At 44.5% G+C, this 27,830-nt stretch overlaps 1 protein-coding gene across 3 annotated transcripts in view; it reads left to right on the top strand.

The window, feature by feature from the left end:
* LOC311605938 (uncharacterized protein) overlaps positions 1-27,830 on the top strand; it is a 302,332-nt gene that overhangs the window by 221,694 nt on the left and 52,808 nt on the right. Inside the window, exons 1-5 of one of the 3 annotated variants that reach the window (XR_014782116.1) lie at positions 13,357-13,527; positions 14,793-15,034; positions 15,153-15,255; positions 23,133-23,197; positions 26,516-26,792. The gene's annotated coding sequence lies outside the window, so the exon portion shown is untranslated. Of the gene's footprint in view, positions 1-1,448; positions 1,551-2,300; positions 13,878-14,792; positions 15,035-15,152; positions 15,256-23,132; positions 23,198-26,515; positions 26,793-27,830 lie in introns of those variants that run through there. The other 2 variants (XR_014782117.1, XR_014782119.1) reach the window with 2 other exon arrangements.

Here is a 27,830-nt window from a genome sequence, read left to right as displayed (position 1 = left end):
TTTTCTATTTTTCTATTACTCTGCTTCACCCCGTCTTTATGTTGGGGAAAATGAAAGCCACCAGGTGAAGTCATAACAGAAGTACAAATGTTTTCGTGTTTGGGTTGGAAAGCGTAATAAATAGTGGATACCAGCATTCCAAACACAGCTTGTTGTTTTTGAATAAAAGTATAAAGGGAGTTGCTTAGTTAATGTAATCACAAGTTAAAGAGGTCCATGGGAATTTGTTTGTCCAACCCAGAATCATCCTGCAAACTTTCTGTGCCCATCACCTGATACCAATTTCCCAGGGAGAAAATGAATGGTAATACTCCATTTTAGATACACGTAAGTGAACCCAGCTTCCTCTTTTGAATGCTTGTTTCGCTAAGCCCAAGAGGTCCAGTCCTGGGACCTTGTAGAGGCAGCCTTTGCCAACCTGTTCTTTGTGGAGATGAAAACGGTGAACCAAAGGCATAAGGTAGCGCGATGGTTAGGGGCGGACCTCCGACAGTGCTGCCAATCCCTTTTCTTTCCATCCAGTGTGTTCCTGTCTTCTACACGCAAGCTGAAAGGCGCTTCTCCATGATCAAATGGCTACTTTCACAAAAGAGCAGTCTGTCTAAATGAGATTTCTATCAGCAGAAAGGAAGAAAATCCATCCCATTGTTTGGCGCACCCTCATTTCTAACCATTTGTTCTTGTATGTGGTGAAGGCTAAGCCCTACTCCTGGCTCACCAGTGTGCATCACATGATAATCTACTCTGGTTTCATTCTTGAGGGATCTGGCTAGCAAGAAATTATAGCAATCTTAAACACGTATGTATCAAGATTTGTAGATTCTATTTTTACATTTGAATGATTACAAATACTGCTTTAAATTTTCAATTCAATGCATTCTTGATGAAGAAATAAGCATTGCTTGCATAGGAAAACATATGAGTATATAGCTTGAAGACATACAAGTCACGTGACTGACCTGAGCGTATCCATGGGAACAGGAAGAATATTATAATTTTTTTTTGCTTGAATCATTAGTATTCTGGTGCCTGTTTTTCGGTCCTATAGATTCAGTCTTATAAAAAAATGTTTAGTTTTTTAAATTGTGTGTGTGAGTGTGTGTGTGGTCTATATTTATATGGGTGTGTCCACATGTGCACATAAGCTTATGAGAACATGTGTGTGCACATGTGGAGTCCAGAGGTTGACCTTAGGTGTCTTCCTCCATTGCTTTTGTCTTTTTTCTGTTTTTTATTTTTTGTTTTTGTTTTTATTTTTTTGAGACAAGGCCTCTGGCTGAACCTGGCACTCTGATTGACTAGGCCGGCTGGCCAATGAGCGTTGCCATTGAACATGTTATTGTGAAAGAATTAGTAACTACTTTTTCTTTCCTTTTTTTTTTCTCCCATATTTCTTCCTTCCTCTCCCACCCTCCTCATATTCTTCCCCCTTTCTTCTTTATTTCAAGGTGAAAACCTGGACCTTCTAAGGATGTTGATGTTGCAGCACAGGGTGGAGGATGGAGAGAAATTCATTTGGCTTCTGTTGATGACAGTCTCACTTTAGTCAGGTAAACATTTTTTTAAGTGTTTTTTTTTTTTAAAATCTCTTTCTGTGGTTGCTCAGTAAGTGGCAGACAGTGTAGGGAAAGAGAAGGGCAGACGCTGCTCAGTGTGGCAGTGCTTCTTCAGACAATCCCTTAGGGACCTGAACCTCTGTAGGATCTCCTCTGTCGCCTGATGAGGGTTTGTGTAGTGTCTGGCAGAGTGACAGCCATGTTGGAGCTCATACATAATACGGTGATAAAGATGGCAGTGGAACCATTGACTGATGGCTAGGAGTTTGGGATAAAAAGATGCGTTGGCAAATACGGTTAGAAGGCGCTGTGAAATGTGCCTTTGGCTGACAAGGTAAAGTAGGATAAGACAATGTTGATTTGTAACTTAAAATTGTCACTCTGATATATTTTGCCAGAATATAGAACTTTAGAACTTGTCTAGTTCTTTTTATTTAATGTTTAAAAAGAACCCTGCTGTTGATGGTTTTTTCTTTACTGTGTGGGTGCGTGCGTGTGCCACCACACATATGTGCGGATGAGCACAACTGAAGGAGTCTGTTTTCTCTTTCCACCATGCAAGCGACAGCAGGTGTGAGAGGACAGGGCCATCCTGTACCCTCACTGATGTTGTACCCTTATCAGAGAAGCCCTCAAGGAGCCGAGGACACGTGTGTCCCAGGTCCTTATGTTAGCGTGTTGCTTCCAAGGATGTAGAGGGGATTCTAGGACATTTGACTTACAGCTTTCCACCTGTCTTCCCAGGGGCTTCCCAGAGCGCACGAGTCTCAGGCCTCACTAACAGCTCGGTTTCTGCTCTTTTCTGAACGTGAAGGCAAGGGAAAAACAAGATCCACTTGAACTTGCCCCTCTAATCTTGGAGACCTTTCCAGGGTGAGAGTTCAAACAGCAGCGCATGCTTCCCATGGGCAGAGAACATGGCACTCAGAACAGCACCTCTCCCCCCTGAGAGACAGAGGAGTGAGGTGCCGGGAAGGCAAACACTCCCGGTTAATACACAGGCCCACGGGGCCGCCCAGGCAAGCAGTCAGGACTCCTGAAGTACATCTTCAGTCCCAAGAAATGGGGAGTGACCACAGAGAATAAACGGGGCACGTGACCATGATAAGGTCAGGCAAAGGACCTGTGCTGACGGGAAGAAAATGAATCTAAGCAGGCCGGGCAGAGACTTTCCCTATGAGGCCCATGTCAGGCTTTGATGGAAAGATTTGCAGTTGGCACCAGTGACTCTGCGTGTGCTCTGCAGAGGCAGCTTCAAGCTAACCGTGCCACCCATCTGTCCTGAGACCCTTAGTTGTTGGTGGAGACAGGAAATACATAAATAAAGGCATTTTTGACTCTCAACTTTGGAGAAGCCATTGTAATGTGAGTCCTACAGTGCCTAAGCTCATGTGTATTAGAACTCGCTTCATATCAGTACCTGTAATGTATCTTATACTAGACTGCATATTATCCTATGGCTTAAATATATAAATATTTACTTGCCCATCTCTTTGTGGGTGCAGCTCTCACTGTTGCATCCAGTGCTGCTATGAACATTTTATGTGATCACTGTTTACTTGTGTCTGGATTTCCTTGGGAGAGATTACAGAATGGTGAAATTGAATCTATAAGCTTGTAATGGAAACTATGAGACTGCACTCCAAAGCATCTGCCCTGGCTTACAGTTTATCACACGTGATGGCACCCAGCGCCCCACCAGGCTGTTAATATGTTCTGTTACCGATTCTTTTAAGTAAATGTTTTGGTATCTTTATAAGGGTCCTCAATAAAAATAACTGTAAATTCTTCGTATTTAAATATTTATGCCTTATCTAGTATGTCAAGATTTTGGAGCCCAAAATTGACTGAATGAGGTAAACATCCCGTTTGGATCATAGCATGATCATGTGCATTTCTGTTTGAATGAACCTTACGTGACAGTCGCATCAGAGATGGGCTCTCCGTCCATGCCCTGCAGGAGGAGTGGAGTGACGTCCAACTCACCTAAATATATCCGCCAGACCTAAGTTAGATGCCTCTACCTTATGCATATCCTTTTAGCACCTACTGCAGTCTCAGAGCTTTGCGGGTTAAATGGTAAATCAGACGTGACTGTGAGCTTTGGATATTTTAACAGTTAATGCTCATTGATAAGCTAAACACCAAAGGGTCATCGTAGAGTTGTTTTACAAAAGGCAAATGGCATACAAACTAGGATGGCCCCCGAAACTTCAGGGCGGGAATTCCAAATGGGAACCCCCAGCACACTTGAGAGTAGGTATCCGTAGGCTTAAAAGTCTACAGTTGACAAGTGACCAGGGAGGTAGAAGCAGTGTGAAGACGGAAGCTGGACCTTCAAACCTGGGAGATGAGCCTGGCGAGGTGACAGAGTCGAAGATGGACACCGTGCTGACCAAGCCTGCTAAAATGCAGAGCACTGACTGCAAAACCTCTTAGCGTGCTGGTTTAAAATGAACGGTTCCGTACAAGAAGAACACGATGATAGGCAGATTTGGGCCCAGGGGTCCTGCTCAAACTATGGCACCAGCCAAGGACAATACAGGCTGTAAACTTCAAACCCCTACCCGGATCTAGCCAACGGACAGGACATTCTCCACAGTAGAGTGGAGAGTGGGGACTGACTTTCACACAAACTCTGGTGCCTCACCTTTGACCATGTCCCCTGGATAGAGAGGCCTGGTGGCACTCAGAGGAAGGATAGCAGGTTACCAAGAAGAGACTTGATACCCTATGAGCATATTCAGGGGGAGGTAGTCCCCCTCAGGAACAGTCATAGGGGAGGGGAGTAAGGGGGAAATGGGAGAGAGGGAGGAATGGGAGGATACAAGGAATGGGATAACAATTGAGATGTAATATGAATAAATTAATAAAATATAAAATATTTTTTAAAAAATGAACAGTTCTCTCCATCACCCAATCGGTTGGAACTAAAATATCTGGAGTGTGTGGCCTGGAAGGCTCCATTTTAAACAACTGTCCTCAAGATTTAATTGTTTTTAAAATTTACTAAATACAAAAGAATTGCTCTTTTAGGCAACGGTAAGCCCTTTTTAAATCCTTGGATTCTTCTTGGCAGAGACTCTGTGAATCAGAATCAACTATTTAGGGAACAGTGTGCCGGTGGTTGGAGAAAAGAAAAGGAAATGGCCCAGAGAAAGGTTCTGCCGGCTAGATACCCTCGGGACATAGCATCCTGGCCACTGCTCTGCCACCAGTGTGTGAGCTGGTCTGAGCAGCCTGGTCTGAGCAGGGAAGCATCAGGACCATTTAAGACCAGCGTTAGCCTCACTGCTCTTTGAAAGGGGCATAATTAGGGATGTTACCTCTGATTAGTGAGGGCCCAGTGGAGGGCGAGTCCATTAGAAGCTGCTCGTAAGGCATTCACACTTTTAGAAAGTTGCTTTGATGGCTTTGAAGGGGACTGGATGGGGAGGGGAAAGCCAGCAAAACCAGTTCCTACTTCAAAGGCCTGTTGCAGTGTTTATCTTTTTAGGGCAACACATTTAATGTTTTGAGTACCACCAAAAAGGGACCTTCAGCTTGAACACGACTGATTGGGCCATTTGCAGGTAAGTTTGGGCATAAGATTCACTCCCATACTATGAGTCAATGAATGTTTTTGAAGTTCTTTGGATTGGCCTGTGTTTATATTTTTATTCACACAACCCCACATACTTGTATACAGCTTTAAATTTGCTGGAGACACCAGTGCTGATGTTCACTGTCAGGGGGTAGCGGTGACACGAGCCCTTTGTCCCCTGTCTGGAAATGAGACAAGGCCGAGTGGCTTCCCTTAGCAATACTAGAAAGCAGATTTTCCAAGCCCTGCGCCAGGATCCGTCCTTGAAACTCCTTGGAGAAAATTAAAATACGGCAGATATGCACTTAGATTAGAGCCATGATTGTGTGCGCCCTGCAGATACAGCATTAGGAGAAGCACTGCTGCCTGGGAGGGGGAAAGCCACACAGAGCATTGTCTGTCTGTCTGTCTGTCTGTCTGTCTGTCTGTCTGTCTGTCTGTCTGTCAGAGAAGGACATGGTTCAACAGCACAAGTCTAAGAATCTCCCTGCTGAGAGCGCTTGGAGTTGGATTTTGACTGCTGCTGTCAACCTCTGAAGCACAGCCTGGGACGGCTTCCTTCTAGAAGGCTCTCCTCTGAGCATAACGTCCATTGTCACTGTCATTGGGGCATCTGTGACAGCTCACAGGAGAAGCCCAAGCTGAGGGCTGCTGATGCTCCATCATGGAGGGGCGGGAGTTGGGGGGGAGTGGGGGGGAGGGTCATCAGAGCTCCTTCCTACCCTGACCTCTGTGTGAACGTAATGCTCCCTAAAGCTTAGGCCCTGAGCTCTCATGGTCTCATGGTCAACTGAAGTGGGGGACCAGACACTTTATCTGTGTAGCTATGAGGAAGTCGTTTTACATGCTGGGGTGACACTCTGCAGTGGCATGGCTGCTTTGGGGGTCAGCTGAGCCCATGCTCTATAACATAAGCTCACCACACTCTGTTAAGTCAGGTCAGTCAACTCATTGGCCTGCGGAGTTGGATGGAATTTGACGGCACTGTTCTTTGGTCTGTTGTTGGTGCTCCGGGTGGGGTGACGGGAGCCGGAGCACATTTCCCTAGGTACCAGTTTTGGCAACAGTTTCCTATTCTTCAACAGAGGACAAATATGAGGCAGAAGCAGGGACAGAAAGATGTGTTGGTAGTAGGAAAAGGGGCTTGAGAGTGTTTTAGAGATTATTTTCAGTAGGCCAAGTCCAAGAAAACTATAAGGAACCAGGAGCTGAACATGCAAGGTCTTCCTGCCAGAAGCCAAGAGCCATCCTCACATTTGGAAACCTGAAGGCTGGGGGAGGGGAGCCCAGTAGGTTTAATTGTATCAACGTGGTCTCTTGGGGATGCTATGAGTTACATTTGCAAGTTGCTTAAAACAACTTTCCAAACTAAGAACCTGTATGAGGTGAACTAAGTACAGGGTGGGTGGGGCTGCTGCTGGGATAGGAACTCGGGGCTGGAGCCACATACAGGGCTTGCTTACACCTGTGTGCGCTCAGTTACATAGGTCTAGACTTAATAACAGCAAGTATTACCATTAGCACCTTGATATTTTCAAAAAATGTTCTTGATTCTTCCTTTAAACCAATCTGTGGATATCCGTGTACACACCACTTCAGGCACTGAACTCCTAAATGAAATCAGATGTGTGAAGGTTTGGTGATTCAACCCTGTGGGCCCTTCTTTGGAGCCAGCACCGCTCCGGATTCCCAGTGTTGGTGACATCAGCCTCTGTGGCAGGACTTTCTGCCTCTCACAAACGGGGTCTCCATCTGCCTTGCTGGGCCCAGAGCTCCTTCTGGCCCTTTAGAGATCAGAACCTTTGCTTGCTTGACCCAACATCGGCTTTGATTAATCACTGAGTCTCATTCTTCAGTAATTTCATCTGGATAAAACATTGTGGTTTTTTGTTCTACTTACCCAGGAGCGTGCATCACTTTAGATGTCATTAAATAAGAACCATGTTTCCCCAGCAAGCTGGCTGCAGCAGCTAGCAGGAGAATGCGTGTGCTTTCTGTCACTGACTGGCTCCTGAAGCCCAGCTTAGGAAGTCTTCGCTGATTGGAGAATAGTATAAACGGAGAGTTTAAAATTCCGTCCTCTTTTGTTTCCTATCTTTAAATCTCACTTGTCATAAAGTATTCCCCAGGTAATAAATTGGTTTATATATGAAGGGTAGTTCATAGCAATATCTTTTATTATTTGAGTAAAGTAATTGTGTGTGTGTGTGTGTGTGTGTGTGTGTGTGTGTGTATGTGTTGTTTTAGTCTGCATGTTGCTGGAATAGGGAAATTAAAACCAGAGCATATGGCTTCACAGACCAGCTATGATTTGCTTTTTAGAGATATTTGTCTAGGAAATAAATCTTGAAAATCAATATTAATCTCCAAGGAACTCCTAGGGTTTTCAATGAATGTGCAAACACAGTCAACTTTTGCTTTTGTTTTTTATAAAACCGAGGAGGAAGAATAAGGACATCGAAGCCCAGAAGGCCTGACATGAGCCCAACAAAATTAGCATGAGCACACACACACACACACATAAACACACTCACACGCACACGCACACTCACACACACAAACACACACACTCACATACAAACACACACACAAACACAAACTGACCACAACACGCTTGCACTAGCGTGTCCAAAGGTGACCACAGAGCTATATAGGATGCAGGACAAGCCAGATCTATCTGTGTCTGTCTGTCTGTCTGTCTGTCTGTCTGTCTATCTATCTATCTATCTATCTATCCCCAAAGCCCCTGGGTGCTGTGACATAAAACTCCCAACTCTTTGCTCAGCTTTTTCTCTTGAGTTGCTAAACTCTCTCTCTGCTCCAGGCCTCCTTGCTCCGCTCCCTCCCTCCCCTGTGGACCAGACCATCTCTCAATGCACCATCCCTCCTTCTGCAGTGACTGCGCATCTCTGCTCACTTCCTTGTTTAAGCACACAGAGCTGGACCGCCCAGTGTTTGCTCACCGAGCCCTGGTAATATCGGCTGGGATCTCAATGAAGCCCAGGCTCACATCTGCTTCCTCAATGGCTACTGCCATTTCAGGCCTTGAAGAGGTCAGGTTAAGAAGGTGAGGGTCCTGTGTTTGTCCCTAAAACAACCTCATTCCATCAGGGAGGCTAAATGCACATAGCGGTGATGGGAAAAAAAATACTGAAACTCAGCAGAGATGGAAGAGAAGTCACACTGACTGGATCTGCATCTTTTCGGAAGAGTGTCATCCCCGGCAGGTGATGTCACTGCTCTGTGACTTGTTTCCCACCTGTAAAATGGGGACAGCATAACGGTTAATTTCCTTTATGATGTCCATAGAGCTGGATCATTGCTTGTCAGCTCCTGCACATGTGCCACGGAGCAAAGTGTGGGGTGTGGAAAAGAGGGGTTTCTTCAAGTCAGAGCACTTGCGAGATTCTTCATGAACTGTTAATTCTGAGCATCACAAATGTAGAAGTTCTTGTATAAATTTGTGTTTACTCACACCCTTCTGGAGCCTCGTCTTTATATTCTACTGACCTATCTGATGAGGATGCACCTACAGGTTTTCTGTTTTACAATCAGAATTTTGTTTTAATTATAAAAGAGATTTATTATAAAATATCTAGGACACAGAGGAGAAAACGTCCTACTCTACATCTGTTGACATTTTGCGGAGGTTCAATCCTGTCTTTTTATTTGTGTGTGTGTGTGTGTGTGTGTGTGTGTGTGTGTGTGTGTGTGTCTGTATGAGTCTAATGGTGTGTGTGTATCTATTTGTAAGTGTCTCTTTGTGTGTCTGTGTGTTGGTGTGTATGTGTGCGTTTGTGTCTGTGTGTCTGTCTCTATGTGTGGATGTCTTTGTGTGTGTGTCTATGTGTGTGTGTACGTGTATCTGTGTATGTCTATGATGTATTTGTGTCTGTGTGTGAGTTTGTATATGTCTCTGTGTGTGTATGTTTGTGTATTTTTATCTGTGTGTCTGTGTGTATCTATCTGTGTGTGTCTGTATCTGTGTGTGTCAATGTGTATATGTGTGTGTCTGTATGTGAGTCTGTGTATGGATGTGTATGTGTGTATGTGTGTGTCTGTATCTGTGTGTATCTGTCTGTCTGTCTGTGTTGGTGTGGATGTATGTGCCTATGTGTGTATTTGTGTGCACGCGCGCATTCATATGTGCCTATGTGGAAGGCTGTTCCTCTTTAGCATTCCCCACCCTATTATTTGAGACAAGGTCTCCCAGTAAACCTGGGGCTTTCTGCTTAGAGTGGCCACCATTAAACCCCAGGACGCTCCTGTGCTAGAGCTATAGACTTTCAGCTCCTCACGTGGGTGCTGGGATGCAAACTCAGGTAAGTATGCTTGTGCAGCAAGCACTTTGCCAGCTAAGCTGTCTCTCCAGCCAGATTGAAGACTTAAAACAAACAAAAAATATTTGTGTGTGTTTGTCTGCATGCGTGTGTATGCACCATGTGTGTGTTTGTCTGCATGTGTGTGTGTGTGCACCGTGTGCATGTCCCCAGTGTCAGCAGAGGCCAGGGAGCGTGTCACATGCCCTGGGCCTGGAATTGCAGGCAATCGTGAAAGGCCATGCGGATTGTGGGAGCTGGTCCTCTGCAGGAGCAGCCAGAGCGCTCAGCCTCTGAGCCATCTCCCTCCAGCCCCGCCTGCAAGATGTTTAGTACTTCTGCTTAAAACAATGTCAGAGAGATTAAGTTAACTTATACTTTTAAGCAACCAACGTTTCAGCGTTTTCATCTTGCTCTATAGCCACCAAAATGATTATAGTTGCCCTTGGGCTGTAGGAGGTTGCCGCTAAGACAACCAGATCTGGCTGATCCGAGAGTCTTACAGAAAGTGTCATGCCGACACTTATAATATTGAGGTGCTCCTATTTGCCTAAGATCAGCCCTAGGCTAGGTATAGAGCCCGACCCACGTTTATGTCCTGAGGACAGTTACTGCATCAGCTGGGCAGTAACACTAAGGGAACGGAAGCGGCACCTGTCTGTAAACAGCACAGATGAGCGCAGATGTGATGCCCTTGCGCCCACAATCGTTTTTGGTCTGCAGTCGGCTGAACCTATAGACATAGAAGCCTGGATTCAGAGGCTGATGCACCGTGATTTTTAAATCTGTTCTACTTTGTTAATAAAGCCACAGACTTCTACTATAATTTGCAAGTGTTTTCTGGTAATAGTGTGGACTTTGTTGAGGTATGACTGACAAATTAAAATCCCACATGTTTAAGAGATACAGTGAACTTTCTAATATAGGCATGCAGTGTGGAAAAAAAACTCCATTAGCTAATTAGCACCCACCAACTCCATCGAACATTTTTTTATTGCCTTGGTGGGGGTGGGGTGGGAGGGTGGCTGTTGCTCCTTTGAACTTGCATGACATCTCTGTGAACTCCTGCTAGTAACTCTTTATGGTATCTGTAAAAAAAATTACTTATTTTTTATGCATCTAGGGTTTTCATCCTTAACGTAGTCAGTTTTTGAAAGTGTCCCCCCACCCCCTTCCCCCCACCCCCCACCCCCCACTTGTGATTTCTCTCCGTTGCTTTCAAGTTTCAAAATTCTAAAATTTAGGTTTTTTTCTCTTTTTCCAAAACTGTGCAAGAGACTCAACCTTCACCAAGAAGAGGCGTTGGCTCTCCTTCATCATCATGGTTTTTTTTCTCCTTTTTCTCTTTCTTCAGAAGAGTCTACACGAGTCAACAGGAATCATGACAAACATGAGAAACTTCTTTTTCAATGCTAACGTTTCTGCTCTTGGTTCAAGTCAGGGCCCTGGGAGTCTGTACCCAACGCTGTGGTGATGGTAAGGGCATGGAAGAAGTGTCCATTTTTTCCCCACCTCACTGGAAATAAAGAGGCATGGTTAAAAAAGAAAAGAAAAGAAATCAGCATGTTTTGACTCCGTTTGCTTGTGACCAGCCTTCGGCTGTCTGCTGTGAAGAGGCTCTCTCGCCATGCTGAGTTCAGGAGTTTAAAATGTGCTCACCGTCTCATTGCTCATTCCCCAGGAAGACGAGTTCTACCTTACGTCTCGTTCCTCAGCAGCCTGCCCTCCAATAAGCAGGAACAGAGGGGTGGGGGCTCCACAACCATATTTCTCCGGAAGTTTGATGTAAAGAGATTGTCTTAGCATTGTTTCCAAATTATTTTAAATGTCAGTCTAAAAGGCTTTTAACGTTTTTTTTTTTTTCATTCTGAACGGAAGTATTAACCAGACCCGCCAGGGGCAGTTAGTTTGAGAAAAGCAATACCGTGCCTTTTAAATTAGGTAGAAATTTTTATGATTCAAATTCTTCACTTATTATACCCAGATGTCAAACACAAGTTGCTGTCCTTGTGTTTCGGTGGAAATCAACCATCAAGGGGTCCTTGGCTAGGTGGTCTCTCAGTGTGAAGTTGGCCTGGCCTCCAGCATCACTCTCCCCTCCTCAGCCTTGGCCAGTGCTTCGTCTTGGAGCGTCTATACTTCCGGAGGCTTGCAGCTCTTTCCCTATTGCACAGGCCGAGGTAATTAGCTGAAGGCGTGGCTTCCTCAGAGTCCCGCCTAGAATGGAGAATTGCTTGCTCTTTGAACAAATAATTTGCTCATTACCCACTAAACAAAATGTGTTCCAACCAGGTGAGGAAAACAAGTTTCATTTTAAAAGTAGAGTGCAAGAACAGAAGAACAAACTTCAATGTGTAATTTGCAAGTCACATCTTAATGTAAAGCTCCTTTGCTTTGAGAAGACTTTTGTTTATTAAAAGTTTATATACTTGTACTGTGGAGAGAGGTGGAACTGGAGGCCTGATGGTGGAACAGGCAGATAGGAGGAGCCTGTGCAACCACCTGAGGCCACCGTGAGGTCCTGCCGCTGCCAAGGGTCATGTCTCGGTCCTGCTGCAGCTGGAGTCTGCGTCCATGTCGGCGGCCTGAGTTACCACCAAAGGCCATGTGGACGTCCATGGTGTGGGCTGCCACCAGAGACCGATGACTCAGTGCAATAAACACTTACAAGTAAAGATGTGTGGACGAAAGGGTATAGTGTGTAACAGGCCACGACACACTACAGCGTCTGTGACAAGATTTTTTTTTAAAGTTCCATCTTTTCTTTTCTTTGCAGGGAGGTTTGCAAGGGCAGAGAGTGGATATGAAATGACAGGGACATGATTTGGATTGGGTTGCCTGATGTGAAATTCACAAAGAATCAATAAAAAGTTTAAAAAATGTGGCTGGTTACAATTTGCAAAATAATAATAATAATAATAATAATAATAATAATAATAATAGTAGTAGTAGTAGTAGTAGTAGTAGTAAAAGTTTATGTGCTTGTATAATCTGGCATTGATATTAACTTTATGTGTGTAATGTTTCATAGATTTAAAATGACATCTTGAGCTGAGGGGTGTAGCTCAGTGGGTAGAAGGCTTGCCTGATGTACACAAGGCTCCTGGTTTAGTCTCTAGCACTGTATATGCTGGAAATGGTGGTGTGCACATGTAATATTATTTGGGAAATGGAGACAGGAGGATTGGAAGTTCAAAATCATTCTGCATGGGCAAAAGGAGTCTGGGGACAGCCTGGGATACATATAAGACTCTTTCTCTCTCTCTCTCTCTCTCTCTCTCTCTCTCTCTCTCTCTCTCTCTCTCTCTTTCTCCTCTCTCCTCTCTCCTCTCTCTCTCAAAAAGGAGTATCTCACTTGATGGATACAACTATTTAGGGTAGGGAAGATACAAACAGTTGTCTTTTGTGTGCCAGTGAATTGATAACCTCAGTTTCAGAACAAGCTATCATACGGGCTACAGTTGGCAGAAGAGGCAGAAATCAAAGGCAGGTATTTGAATTGTGCACTGACTTCCATGCTCTGTGCTATACAGCAGCAGTGTCTTAGAGGGTTTGGCCCAAGACCCACAATGGATGCTCCAAACCCTGGGTCGTCATGGACCCTAAATGTATGCTCATACACATACAGTACTTCCTGATACACACATGCCTATGACAAAGTTTAATTTGTAAGGTAGGCATGCTAAAGCAATTAAAATAATAAGTTACACTGTGTAGAGATCACAGGAACAGCATCTCAGAGACGCCAGGGCCGTTAAAGCCGGAAACGAAGACGACAAGAATGAGCCCTGTATACCACGCGGATGTACCGAGCGGTATGATTGGTGCCCTGGGCTCTGTATACCACGCGGATGTACCGAGCGCTATGATTCGTGCCCTGGGAGGGGAGAGCAGAGCGGCCTAAAGCGGCACCAGGCTCCTCAAGGTGGCAAGCAGCTTGAGACTTGTGAACTGCTTATGTCCAGAATCTTCCACTTAATTCTTTCAGATGACCGTGGGTAACTGAAAGCATGGATATGGGAGAATCGTAATGCAGAGAAAGAGAAGTGAAAAACAGCTACATCGAGAGGCACATTTTTAAAGATGAGGGCAGTGTTTTCAGAGCAACCGCAGTCCCAGCCTTCCTTTTAAAAATAAGCGTAGGTGAAGGGGCTGTTAGTGGTCCATCTGCAGAGCCGGAGGGGAGCTGATCTGGATGATCAAGTGTCTGGAAAGGAACGTCAAGATATGTTAAAACTAAACTTGGCACGCTCACTATTCCATGGTTTACGGGGGGGGGGGGGGCTATCGCAGGTTGCATTTGGTCTAATTATTGCGTTTCTATTAATTACTGTCCCGCCCCTCTTTTTTTCCTATTTTATTTGACTCTGGAGTTTATATGAAGATGTGACGTGGAACTGGCAACTGTAGCCACAATCAGCTAAGTGTCCTGCTCCTTGGGAGGCTGGGGTTGCTTCTCTCAGGATCCTGTGGGCGGATGATGACAGGCTAGGTTGTCTGTTGCTAAAGCCACTGTTGTGCGTTGAAAGAATGAGCAACGGATCCAGAATTTGGGTTGTTTTACTCTATGAATTCTTGCTAAACCCAAAGCTTGCAAAAAAAAAAAATGCTAGGCACTGTGCCTTCCCTTGGTGAAAGCAGATGGGGGAGGAGAGGGGCCGGTGGCACTCGGGCTCCGACGCAGTGTGGACGCAAACTGGGAAAATGGTTGTTGAAAGGTCACAGCTAAGGGACAAGAGCACAGCCAGTTCAGTTCGTAAGTGTTCACAGGGCGCCTGCCCTGGGTCAGGCAAGTGCAGAGACCTAAGGCCTAGGGGAGCAACTGTTAAACAGCTCCCCAGGCTGTGAAACCACAGCTAGGAGGAGCTCGCCATGTTGAGCGTGAGATTAATTACATTAAACTGACGAGTGTTATGAAGACGGAAGTACAGGATTATGTCATTGACGTGCAAGGGGGTGAACTGAGCTGAGAGGATTAAAAGAAGACTAACTTTTAATCTTTGAGAGAGAGAAAACAGTATCTCAGTGTTACAAGCAGACTCAATGGGTCCTGAGGAGCTAGCCCCTGGGTGAGCTTGCGCATGCAAAGCAAGAGGCTCAGAGTCAGCATCCCTAGAGAGGCCGGGGCGACGCTGTGTGCACGTGGCCGGCCACTTGCAGGTCTGAGGATTTAACTTCTGTGATTATATGAATCAATTTTTTTAATTTATTAGAATTGATTTTTTCCTTCCCTCCCTCCCTCCTCTCCTCCCAGCCCCTCCCTCTCTGCTCCCCCCCCACCCCACCCCACCCCACCTCACTCCTGACACACACCTTTTCCCTTTTTTTCCTCAGAAAAGGGGAGGTCCCCCAAGAATGTCAACCTGCCTTGGCATATCGAGTTGCAGTTAGGCTAGGCACATCTCCTATTGAGGTTAGAAGAGACAGCCCAGTAAGGGGAAAGGGATCCGAAGACAGGCAAGAGGACCAGGGACAGGCCCTGCTCCAACTGTTAGGAGTCCCGCATGAGGACCAAGCTGCTGCGAGGCTGTTCTGTATCCATGGAAGGTCTGGACCCCTCCCGTGCATTCTCTTTGGTAAGTGGTTCCGTCTCTGTGAGACCTCGCGGGCCCCGGGTTAGCTGACTCTGTGAGTCTTCTTGTGGTGTCCTTGGCCCCTTTGGCTCCCTCAGTCCTTCCTTCTCTCTTCCACAAGGTTCCCTGAGCTCTGCTTGATGTTTGGCTGTGGGTCGCTGCATCCGTTTCCATCAGCCGCCAGGTGAAGCCTTCCAGAGGATGTTGGTGCCAGGCTCCTGTCTGTGAGTATCGGAGAATATCATTAATCAAGTCAGGGGTGGACTCCGTCTCATGGCATAGGTCTCAAGTGGGGCCACACATTGATTAGCCATTTCCTTAATTTCTACACCATCTTTATGCCCGTACAAATCTTGTAGGCAGGAAAAATCTGGGGTCAAAGGTTTTGTCTTTGAGTTGGTCATATTGCCTGGTTGCAGAAGGTGGCCATTTCAGGCCAGGAGTCTTAGGTAGAGTCACCCTCATAGGTTCCTGGGAGTTTCCCTTCTCCTAGGTTTCCAGTTCATCCCGGAGATGGCCCCATCACCAATCCCAGCTCTCTCCCAGTTCTTTCTCCCTCTGTTACCCCCCCACACTTGATCCCTCATGTTTCCCCCGTCACCCGATCTCCCACCTGTTCCCTCCTTCCATCCACCCCTGACATCTATTTCATTTCCCCTTCTCAGTGACATTCAAGCATCCTGCCTTAAGTCCTTTTTATTTAGCTTCTTTGGGTCTGTGGATTGTAGTGTGGTCATCCTGTACTTTATGGCTAAATCCACTTATAAGTGAGTATCTACCATTTGTGTTTTTCTGGGCTTGGGTTACCTTACTCAGGGTGATCTTTTCTAGTTCCATACATTTGCTTGCAAATTTCATGATTTCCTTGTTTTTAATAGCTGCGTAGTATTCTATTGTGTAAATGTACTGCATTTTCTTTATCCATTCTTCTGTGGAGGGACATCTCGGTTGTTTCCAGATTCTAGCTATTATGAATAAAGCTGCAGTGAACATAGTTGAGCAAATGTGCTGGTATGGTGGAGAATCTTTCAGGTATATGACCAGAGCAGTATAGCTGGGTCTTGAGGTAGAGCTATTGCCAGTTTTCTGAGAAAGTGCCAGATTGATTTCCGCAGTGATTGTGCGTGTTTGCACTCCCACCACAATGGAGGAGTGTTCCCCTTGCTCCACATCCTCACCAGCACGTGCTGTCATTTGAGTGTTTTATTTTAGCCATTCTGATGGGTGTAAGATGAAATCTCTGAGTCATTTCGATTTGAATTTCCCTGATGACTAAAAATTTTGAACATTTCTTTAAGCGTTTCTTGGCCATTAGAGATTCCTCTGTTGAGAGTTCCCTGCTTGTGTCTGTACCTCATTTTTTAGTTGGGTTATTTGGTTTCTTGGTCTAATTTCTTGAGTTCTTTATATATTTAATATTAGCCCTCTGTCAAATACAGGGTTGGTGAAGATCTTCTCCCAGTCTGTAGGCTGTCATATTGTTCTGTTGACAGTGTCCTTTGCCTTACAGAAGCTTTTCAGGTTTATGAGGTCCCATTTATTAATTGTTGGTCTTAGAGCCTGAGCTATTGGTGCTCTGTTCAGCAAGTTGTCTCCTGTGCTCTTCCCCTGTTTCTCTTCTCTCTGACTTAGTGTACAAGGATTTATGTTTAAATCTTTGATCCACTTGAGTTTTGTGTAGGGTGATAAATATGCATCTATTTGCATTCTTCTCCACGCAGATGTCCCGTTAGGCCAGCACCGTTTGTTAAAGGTGCTTTCTTTTTCCCATTTTATAGTTCTGCCTTCTTTATAAAACAAACAAACAAACAAACAAACAAAACAAGTGTCTGTCGGTGTGTGGGTTTATTTCCAGATCTTCATTTCAATTCCATTGATCCACCTGTCTGTTTTTATGCCAATACCTTGCAGTTTTTATGACTGTTGCTCTGTAGTACAGCTTGATATCAGAGATGTTGATACCTCCAGAAGGTCTTTTCTTGGACAGGATTGTTTTAGCTACTCTGAACTTTTTATTTTTCCATATGAAGTTGAAAATTGTTCTTTCGAGGTCTGTAAAGAATTGTGTTGGAATTTTGATTGGGAATTGCATTAAGTCTGTAGATTGCTTTTGGTAAGATGGCCATTTTTACTATGTCAATTCTACTGACCCATGAGCATGGGCAATCTTTCAATCTTCTGATATCTTCTTCAATTTCTTTCTTTAAAGACTTGAAGTTCTTGTGGTATTTGTCTTTCACTTGCTTGCTTAGAGTTACACCAAAGTATTTTGTATTATTTGTGGCTATTGTGAAGGGTGCTGTCTCCATAATTTTATTCTCATCCCATTTGTCATTTGTATGAAGGAGGTCTACTAATATTTTTAGTTAATTTTGCATCCAGCCACTTTGCTGAAGGTGTTTTCTGGTTGTAAGAGTTCTTTGGTAGAATTTTTGGAGCCATTTATATATACTATGATGTCATCTGCAAATAGCAGTGCTTTGACTTCTTCCTTTCCACTTTGTGTTCCCCTGAACTCCGTTAGCTGTCTTACTGCTTTAGCTAAAACTTCAAGTACTGTATTGAATTGATATGGAAAGAGTAGGCAGCCTTGACTTGTTCCTCAATTCAAGTGGAAAACTTTGAGTTTCTCTCCATTTAATTTAATGTTAGCTATAGGCTTGCTGTTTACTGCCTTTGTTGTGTTTATGTATAAGCCTGGTGTCCCTGATCTCTCCAATACTTTTATCATGAAAGGGTGTTGGATCTTGTGGAATGCTTTTTCGGCATCTAATGAGATGATCATGTGCGTTTTCTCTTCCAGTTTGTTTATATGGTGGATTACACTGATGGATTTTTGTGTGTTGAACCATCCCTGCATCCCTGGGATGAAGGCTGCTTAATCACAGGAGGTGATGTTTTTTTGGATTTGGCGTACAAGTATTTTGTTGAGTATTTTTGCATCAATGTTCATAAAGGAAATTGGTCTAAAATTATCTTTCTTTGTTGAGTTTTTGTGTGGGTTAGGTATCAGAGTGACTGTGGCTTCTTAGAATGAATTTGGCAATATTCCTTCTATTTCTATTTTGTGTAATAGTTTGAAGAATATTGGTATTAGCTCTTCTTTGAATGTCTGGTAGAATTCTGTGCTAAGACCATCTGGCCCTGAGATGTTTTTGGTTGGGAGACTTTTAATAACGGCTTCTGTTTCCTTGGGGCTTAGGTCTATTTATGTTGCTATATTGCTTACCTGATCTTGATTTATCATTGGTAGATTCTACCTATCAAGAATAAGCTCCTCTCTGTGTGTGTGTCTCTCTCTCTTCCTTCCTCCACCTTTCATCTCCTGTCTCTCTCTCTCTTCAATTTTTCTACATATTTACACACACACATAGAGAGAGACCCTAGCTGTGCCCCATCTCCTGAAGTTTCACACACACGTACACACAGAGACACATGCACACACACATTTGCACACACACGCACACACAGTCACACACGTGCACACACTCATGCACACATGCACACACACACACACACACACACACACACACACACACCCTAGCTGTCTTCCATCTCCTGAAGTTTCACACACACGCACACACAGAGACACATGCACACACACATTTGCACACACACACACTCACACTCATGCACACATGCACACACACACACACACACACAGACCCTAGCTGTCTTCTATCTCCTGAAGTTTCACACACAGACACACACATGCACACACAGACACACACGCACACACACAAACACACACAAACATGCATACTCAACACATGCACGTGCGCACACACATGCACACATACGTGCACACACTCACATTTACACAATAATTTCTGTTATCTGAGGTCCTGTCAAATATTCCACTCCCATCTCCAAGGTGATTTCTGTGACCCACTGTAATTTGTAACGGTGTGTTATAAATTTATTCCTTTTCAAATTGAGTCTTATTCAAAATTTCAGCTTTTTTAATGCTTGAGATGAACAGCCAAAGAAATATGTGATTCTGAATTACAGCATTCAAATGCTATTGAGTCTGAGTGTCCGTCTTTGTATGTATAAAATACTATAGTTATTATATATACAAAGATTTTCTTTTTAGAAGTATATTGAGAAAGAATGTGTGATACATCTCCAAATAGATGGACAAGCACCGTGAGGAAGAAATATGTTTAGAGTTTGTAAGGCTGCGTCATGGAGCTACCCTGCCTGCCTGACATTGGTGGGGAGGTTCGGAGGTATCTGAATTGGATATTGGCTCCGTGGAGCAGGACTCAGCATTCAATAAACATGTTGAAGGTAACAGAAGCCAATTGGTTAAAGAAAGGATCTCCTAATATTGAAATAAGGAATGCTAATAAGCACTTACATTTTGATTTTTCTCATGACTGTGACAAAATACCTGACAGAAATGACTTTAAATTAGAGAAAAAGGTTATTTAGGCTCATTGTTTCATGGAATTTCAGTTCCTCGAGGCAGAGCAGTTTAAACTGCAGGGTATGTGCCTGACGCTGCTCATGCCATGTGAGTGCAGCTCTGAGGGGATGGTTATAACTGTAATGGCTTCCCTCATGTGACCTGTTGCCCCTGGCTGTGACCCACCTCCTGCAGGTTATAGAGGCCCCTAAAATAATATCCCTGTTATCTGGAAGACAAGTGTTGATGCATTAACTATGAGGGATAGCTTAGACTGAAACCATGACAGCACTCCTGTCACTCATGGGTTTTATAGGGTAGGGATGAGGCAGAACAGATTCACATACAGAGGTGTGTGTGTGTGTGTGTGTGTGTGTGTGTGTGTGTGTGTGTGTGTGTCCAAACAACCAAACCAAACCAACAACAGCAACCAAACCAACAACAGCAACTCCTCAGAGCTTCTTGGAGAAATGGCTGATTCTAGAATTGAGCTGAAAAGGCACAAGATAGCTCTGGAAAATTTTGTGTACCAAAAAATAGATACATACATACACACACACACACACACACACACACACACACACACACACACATAGTGCATTGAGAATGACAGGAAAAGATGGCCTTAAAGAACCAAAGAGGTGCCCTGAAGGGATCCCAGCACTCTATCTAGAATAAAGTGGACTCCAACAAGGTAGTGACTGAAGTGAATGAGTAAACACTTGGAGTAAAATGAACCTTCTTTCTTTCAGGGAAACACCAACCAAAAAATATAAAAATACAAAATTTGCAAATTCAAATTCATCTTGTGTAAACTATAAAAACAAAAGTGAGCCAAGGAGAAGAAAAAACAAAACAAAACAAAACAAAACACCCAGCCAGAACAAAGCAATGGAAGAACCAGCAGAGCAGACACTAGCATGGTCTTAAAACACAGCACATGGTATATTCAGCAATTACTTCACATTTGCAATGATAATTAAGTATATCTAAAATACATTTAGAGAAGAAAAATCTGGTAGATGTTACCTTGTGGTTCATCTCTGGGATTTTCTTCCTAAAGGTAACTGCTACAAATCACAGAGAAGCATCCAGACTAGGTAACCTGTGCCTGCATAACTGTCATATACACTCTGCAGGGGGGCTTCACCCTGAGACCTGGGGAGACCGTAGATCCCATTGAGGTCTGTGACTGGAAACCAGCAAATGCCGACCTAAAACTTCTGTGGCTACAGAGAGCAGGTGACCACGGCTCCTTCCTTCTCTTTGGAAACCCAGTGCGAAGGACAGTCTCAAGGAATTTCAGGACTTGGGGATTGGTAGTCTCAGTTGTTTCACTGTGAATGGCCGTGCGCCAGTGTATAGGACAGTCCGTTTCAGGGAGGGGCCTTCTTTACTGTGTTTAACTCGATAAAACACTGTGTGTTAAAAAGTGTGAGTTTCAAATCAATTCTCCTTATTGGGGTTCACATGTCTCTGTAACATGCAGCTTCCTGCCTCTATGGAAAAGGGCTTTAGGAGGCTTTAGGGGTCTTTAGGAGGCTTCCCAGACTTCAAATAAGTCTTACGAAATAACATGTTCACGTGTTAAGTGTAAATGAGTCAGAAACATAAGGATTGCATTTCCCTTAAAACACACAGGGGTTTGAAAACGAAGGGAAAAATGCTGAGGGCAAAACGTGTTTTGTATTTTGGCAAACCCAAAACATTGAAGAAAAAAAAAAGGAATAGAAAAGGTTTGATCTTTGATGAACCCTAAACACAGCGGTTGCTCATCTTTCATTGTGATGGAGACCAATAGGCGGTTTGTGTGCAACAAGTCAGAGTCCCAGTGGAACTGGCCGTGGACCCCTCACTACTGGAGAGCTTGGCTGGTTTCCACTTCACTAGTTCACACACTTCCTTACTCCCGTGGCAGCTGGTGGCCTCCGCCACAAGCGTCCTCAGCACAGACACAGTGAGAGAATAGCAAGGAAGACGTCTGGGATTGCTAAGACTTCATTAGTCTTATAAAATGCACTTCAGGGCACAAAGCACCATTCAATAAAAACATTAGCATAAATCATTAAAGTGGAACCGTGCCATGTCAAGGTAAATGTGAAGCCGTGTGCTTTAGTGTACAATCGTCCTTATTTCTTTAAACTGATTTGTTCAGTTGCTAATTTGTGAAACTGAACAATCAGACACCCAGTTGTATGAACTAAAGCCGTGAGACGTTCATTCATTGATTTCCCATCAATATCCCTGACTTTGGCTAAAGTTCCTGAGGAGGAAAGAATGGAAACAGAATCAGATGGGTCAGGGCAGAGAGTGGGGTGGGAAGAGACTTTTTTTCCCCCTGAAGAGTTCTCCGGAGGACTTCTTTGAAGGCATAGCTCTGTGGGACATTCTTAAGCCTTCCATGTCACACCTTTTACTCTCATCAAGCCATGGCCCCCTTGATAGAAATCAGTTGGCTTGGCCTTTTATTTTGGCTGACGCTACTGAGGAGCAAGTCAGTAAGCAGTGTCCTTCCATGGCGTTTGCTCCAGGTTCCTGCCAGGAGTTCCTGACCTGGCGTCCCAAAACCTTTCCTCCTCAGGTTGCTTTGCTCATTCTGTTTTTACCTCAACACAAGAAACCCTAACTAAGATATCATCTTCAGCAGATGTACTGTTTACGTCTTTCTTCCATTCTGCATGTAAATTCATTGTATTGATAATGCTGAAGACCCAAAGTTCCATCGGAGCCCAATGTATTAATCTTTAATTGTTCTTCAGAACGTTGTCTCAGAGACTGTTATGTAGCATGACCGCTGCGCTTTCTCCTAAAATATTTATGCTTTTGGCTCCCAGTTTGGGATCACTGATACACCTTGATTTAAATTTTTGCATACAATACAATAAAGGGATCGGATACTGTCCCCTGCATGGACACCTAGCTGTCCCAGCAGCACTTGGAGTAATTTCTTTTTCTCATGGGATTGTTGTGACATCCGTCTTCATAATCAACCTACCAGCTGGTGTCTGGCTTTCCTTCTTCCATGTTAACTCCACAATCTACATCAGTCAGCCCCCAAAGATTAGTTGTAGATCCTCCCTGGATAGCTAAGGATTTAGCCAAAGCATGGTGGTTCTTCCCAAAAGCATGCTGTTTAAGCCAAGTAATAGGCAAGAGTTCACATCCAATATATCGGAGACAAGGAATGAAAAACAATGGCTTGCTCTTCCTGTTACGTAAGAATTAATCACACAGTAGCTAAGAAGATGTTGGACAGAATACGGCTTGAATCTGACATGATCCCACAGGTTCATGTGTCAACACTTGGTCCCTAGCTTGTGTCACTATTGTGAAGGCTGAGAAGCCTTTGGGGCTTGTTTGATGGAAGCGAGTCACCAGGTACAAGCCTTTAAGGGCTATAGCCTGACCCCTGTATTAGCCAGCTATGTCTGAGTCAATTGCCATCCGAGTGGCCCTGCCTGCTCACATTGCAGCCAACAGAGCTGCTCTTGTCACCTTGCCTTTCCCCCATGACAAAGTAAAATTCCTGTGTGCATCGAGATGTCCTGGATGTCGCACAGAAACCCAGAGCAGGAACTGCTGATGGTGGGTGAAGTTATAGCGAATGAACCTGGCCTGGGACAGGACCATGTTTGGCTTTTTTTTTTTTTTTAAGCAGCCACAACTTATGCTGAACTTATCTTATCCCAGGTGTTGTGTGTTTGAATGAGATGCTCGTATCTGACCGGAGGTGTTCTAAGGATAAAAAGTACGTGGTAAGTTCTAAAGCTTTAGTTTGAGGAAAAGTGAAAAATATCTCATTAACAAGTCATCCATTGAAGAGATATTTCTGTTGACAGTGTTTTAAACATGGGGTTAAATGAAATATGCTAGTATCTTTTATGTGCTTTATTAATGATAATAATCATTATTGTGTATGTGAGAGAGAGGAGGGAGGAGGGAGAGAGAGAGAGGGAGAGAGAGAGAGAGAGAGAGAGAGAGAGAGAGAGAGAGAGAGAGAGAGAGAGAGAGAGAGAGACAGGTGTGCATGTAGACCAGAGGCCAATGTCTTTCTTAATTGCTTCCTCGCCTTATGTTTTGAGACATGGTCTCTGGCTGAACCGAGAACCTAGAACTCAGTGCGACTGGCCAGCCAGCAAGCCCAAGGGCTCCTCTCCTGCCTCCATAGTCCTGAACTTGCGCACGCGCGCGCGCACGCGCGAACACACACACACACACACACACACACACACACACACACACACACACACACACAGCTTTTCATTTGATTGCTGTGTGGTAAGCACTTCATTGGCCCAGCCACCTCCCCTGCTCCCGCTTTTCCTTTTTAAAGGTAAGTCCTGAGCAGCCATTGCCCGGTGTTTGCAATAGGCAACATTCTAAAATGATCAGCGTTTCCAAGCCTCTGGCATAGACACACTCCTTCCAGTTTCTCTGTCAAATACTGCCCTAAGTACTGCATTCAAGGGCTTTTAGAGACATAACTGATCACTTTAGTCAGATGACCCCAAGGCAGGGACACTGTTCGGGTGTGCCTTTCCCAGTGGCTACTCATTGTCAGTGGCTCCTTAGCTAGCGGTGTGGCTTCTGGCCACCTCTGCTCTCCACGTTGGAATTTTGTGTGGCTTGAGCTTGTGTAGGTCTTTGCATGGGGTCACTGCTGCAGTGGTTTCCATATGTGTGAGTGCCTCATGCATCAGGAAATCAGTGTCCTTGTAATCAGGCACTGACTCTGGCTCTTACTATCAGAGAGCTCTTCTCACATAGGCAAGAAAGGTGGGGAGTAATACTCTAGCTTGTCTGGAGGAGAGAAAGTGTCCAGGTTGTAGACTGGCTGTGGAGACACGGCAAGGAATTATGGGTGGCTCCTCACTGCTGGAGGGGAGCCTCCTCTGGGATACAAACTCTCCCACCAGCCACTGAGCCGAGAGGAGACCCTGAGCCTCAGATGAGAGCTGGCGCCTCGACTGACTCTTAGATTTCAGCCCCATGGGCTGATCTACAGAGACGATGACCTAAGAAATGTGTGCTGTGTTCTAAGCTGCTAAATTTATGGCGACTCGTTTACCCAGTTATAGAAAACCAATGAACCATGTTATGAGAGCAGGTTTCTGATCCTCTGCGTGACTTAAATGGTGAATCATCCTTGCAAATAAAGGAAAGTTGATAAATTTGTGTGCTCAGTGCAGTTTAAACGAAGGCATGAACAGTGCTCCGAGAACTGACACTTTCAGAAATAGACTAAGTTCCTATGTGAGCAGCTGAGACATGGGACCCTGTGTCATGATGTTTATTTTGCTAGGGGTCAGAATGCTAGGTTTTCTAACACTGCTCAAAAACTTTTTTCCTGACATTTTCCAGGTTTTAAATATTTAGTATACACTGTAGTCCTTTGTAAATTCGATTTAAATACTTAAAAAAAAAAAATAAACCAAGTCCCCCACAATATAATACCTTCCCAAAACCCAAACAACTACTAACATTCTAAAATTACATTTTCCATGGTAAATATGACTAAAACATAAAATACTTAATGATTTCTGGGGTATATAAGCATTTTTGGGAGTTCTAATTTCGTACTTCCAAGTCTCAGAGACCAGAGTCTGCTGGGAATTTTGAAGCCCTATGGCTTTCAAATGAATACAAAGGCCCAGGGCCTTCAGTGTGAAAGTGAGTACTACAGCGTTCTCACCAGCTCCCCTTAGCGTTCAACACAGAGATCCAGGAACAGTGAACTAAATACCTGACTACGAGAATCACGGTTTAAGTTCAAATTGCAACGTGAGTGCATATGTTGTAGTCAAAAGGGAAACAAGGAACATAATGGTTTTGAAGATGTGTGTGTGTGAGTGTGCATGAATAAGTGTAAGTGTGTGTGAGTATGTGAGTGTGTGTGTATGTGCGTGTGTGAATGTGTATGTGTGTGACTTGAGTGAGTGTATGTGAGTGTGTGTGTGTGTGTGCATGAGTAAGTGTAAGTGTGTGTATGTGAGTGTGTGTGTGTATGTGTGTGTGTGAGTGTGTGTGTGACTTGAGTGAGTGTATGTGAGTATGTGTGTGTGTGTGTGAGTGTGCATGAATAAGTGTAAGTGTGTGTGAGTATGTGAGTGTGTGTGTATGTGCGTGTGTGAGTGTGTATGTGTGTGACTTGAGTGAGTGTATGTGAGTATGTGTGTGTGTGTGTGTGTACAAGTAGAAATCAGAAGTCTAGCGTCTTTCCTACCCATTCCCAACCTTACTGTCTTTGAGGCAGGGTCCCTCACTGCACCTGGAGCTCACTGATTCTGGCAGGCTGGCCAACAAGCCCCAGAACTTGCCTGTCCCTGCCTATGCAGCCCCGGGATTACAGATGTGTGCTGCTGCCACACCTGGTTTTTCACGTGGGTGTTGGGAAACTGAACTCAGGTCCTTGTGCTAGGACAGCAAGACCCTTACCCCGGGAGCCACTTCCCTTGTCCCAGCATCCTTCATTTTTGCTGGGACTGCACTCAGCTGCGTTTTCCCCAGGTGTCCTTGCGAATCTGCTAGACTTTCGGCTCCCCATGGGAAGGCTCTGCTGAGTGCTGCTCGTTTTTGTTAAATCCCACCCAGCCGGCCTCATTTTGCTATTCCACCACGCATGTCACCTGGATGTTCTACCCGAGCCCCTGACTGTTCTTTGTCTGTGGGTGTCATGTTCTTTACTCATTTGGGGAGGAAGTCTTTTTGGCAGAAGAGCCAATCAAATCTTTGAATACTCTTCAATATGAGTGGCGTTTGGTAGACAGACTATAGTAACCACAAATGCATTCAGGATATGAATCAGTGATACAGACAGGGATGGTACAAACAGGACAAAACCACCACAACAAAAATCCAACCCTGATTGAAAAGGCTAAAAAATCTCATTTTCTATTAGGTCAAGATTCTCAGTATGAAAATACTACTTACTTTGTTATGTATTTTGAATTAAGATAATTTTCCTTTGTTGTCTAAGTCAGGCCAAACAGTCTTAGCCCCTAATCCTTCTTCCTCCTCCTCCCCATGCTTTCCCTTTCTCCTCCTCCTCCTCCTCCTCCTCCTCCTCCTTCCAGGCAGTATCTCTTGCAGCCCATGCTGTCCTTAAACTTGCTATATCACCAAGGATGACTTTGAGCTCCTGATCCTGTGTGTCACTGCGCTGTGTATGTGTCCTGAGGATCAACCCCAAGGCCTCCTGGGGTTGCCAACCGAGTTTTATGCGAGGTTCTAGATGCAGAGGAAAGCTCGAGAAGACACAAAATGACGGTTTTAGCATCCGTAACTGAGGACACATATTTTACCGAATATGGGATCACTCAAGAGCTTTGAAAAGAGTCTCTCAAAAAGGAGGTGAGTCATTTTGAAATTTGGAATATTCTAGCTCCCACTGGATATGCAATTTTAACTGGCAGGAGTTTCACCATTTTAGGAGTTTGGGGTTCCAGTTTATTATTTCCCTCGGCCACTCTTGTCCTCGGTGTGGGACACCCAGTGCACATTGTAACAGGTGTTGGCAAATGCTACATATGTAGTGTACTCTCTCAACCCTTTACATGGACAAAATTATTTACATCCGTCCTAATTCAGTCTTTAATTTAATTCAGAAGCGGCTGGGGAAAGCCACATTTGTCTTTGTCATTATGCAACCCGCTAAGAATTAGGGACATCGTGTGGTTAGAGGATTGTTGAAAACACCCAGCTCATTAGAAATGGGCAAGCTTTGAAAGGGCCAGTCGGTTCTGAGGGGGCCCCTGAAGCTTGGCTCCTTCCCAGAAGGGGAATCAAATTAAGAGCCCGTACATGGTGTCAGGGGATCCCTTTGGGGTTTGCCGCCTTGGGAGGTTATCAGCCTTGTGCGCTGGATTGTCTTTCCCAGTGAGGGCCCTGTCATGGGAGGCTTCAGACTAATAGCATTAAGCTGGTGCCCTGAGAATCTCTTCCTGTCTTAGAAACGATGGTCCCTTTGTGTGAAGAGCAGCTGAAAACTCAGAGGATAAAAAAAAAAAGAAAGAAAGAAAGAAAGAAAGAAAAAAGAAAAATACACACTCAACAGTAATAACACGGCAGGGTGGGGTGGGTGATGGCTGCCTCTCTGGAGAAAACTATCCTGGTGCCCTTTCCAACAGAGAATTAGGCATGGTCTCTGGTGAGTGGATTTGTTAAGCCATGGTCAGGGGCGGGAGTTGGGGGGTCGGGGGTGGGGCGAGTGTATTTCAAAAGGAGTCTGGGCCCAGAAGGGGGCCTTGAGAACGCTGAGACAGTGGCCTTGACCTCAAATGTTTCTTTCTCTTTGAGCCTGATAATCACTGAGATCCATCAATGACCTAAGCTCAGGAGCTGAGGAAGTTTGTCAGCACACAGTTTCTTGTTTGCCCACTGTTCGCAGCA

Source organism: Acomys minous, assembly GCF_964271855.1.
Source record: "Acomys minous genome assembly, chromosome: 9".
Taxonomy (NCBI): Eukaryota; Metazoa; Chordata; class Mammalia; order Rodentia; family Muridae; genus Acomys; species Acomys minous.
This window is presented reverse-complemented; position numbering and strand designations above follow the sequence as displayed.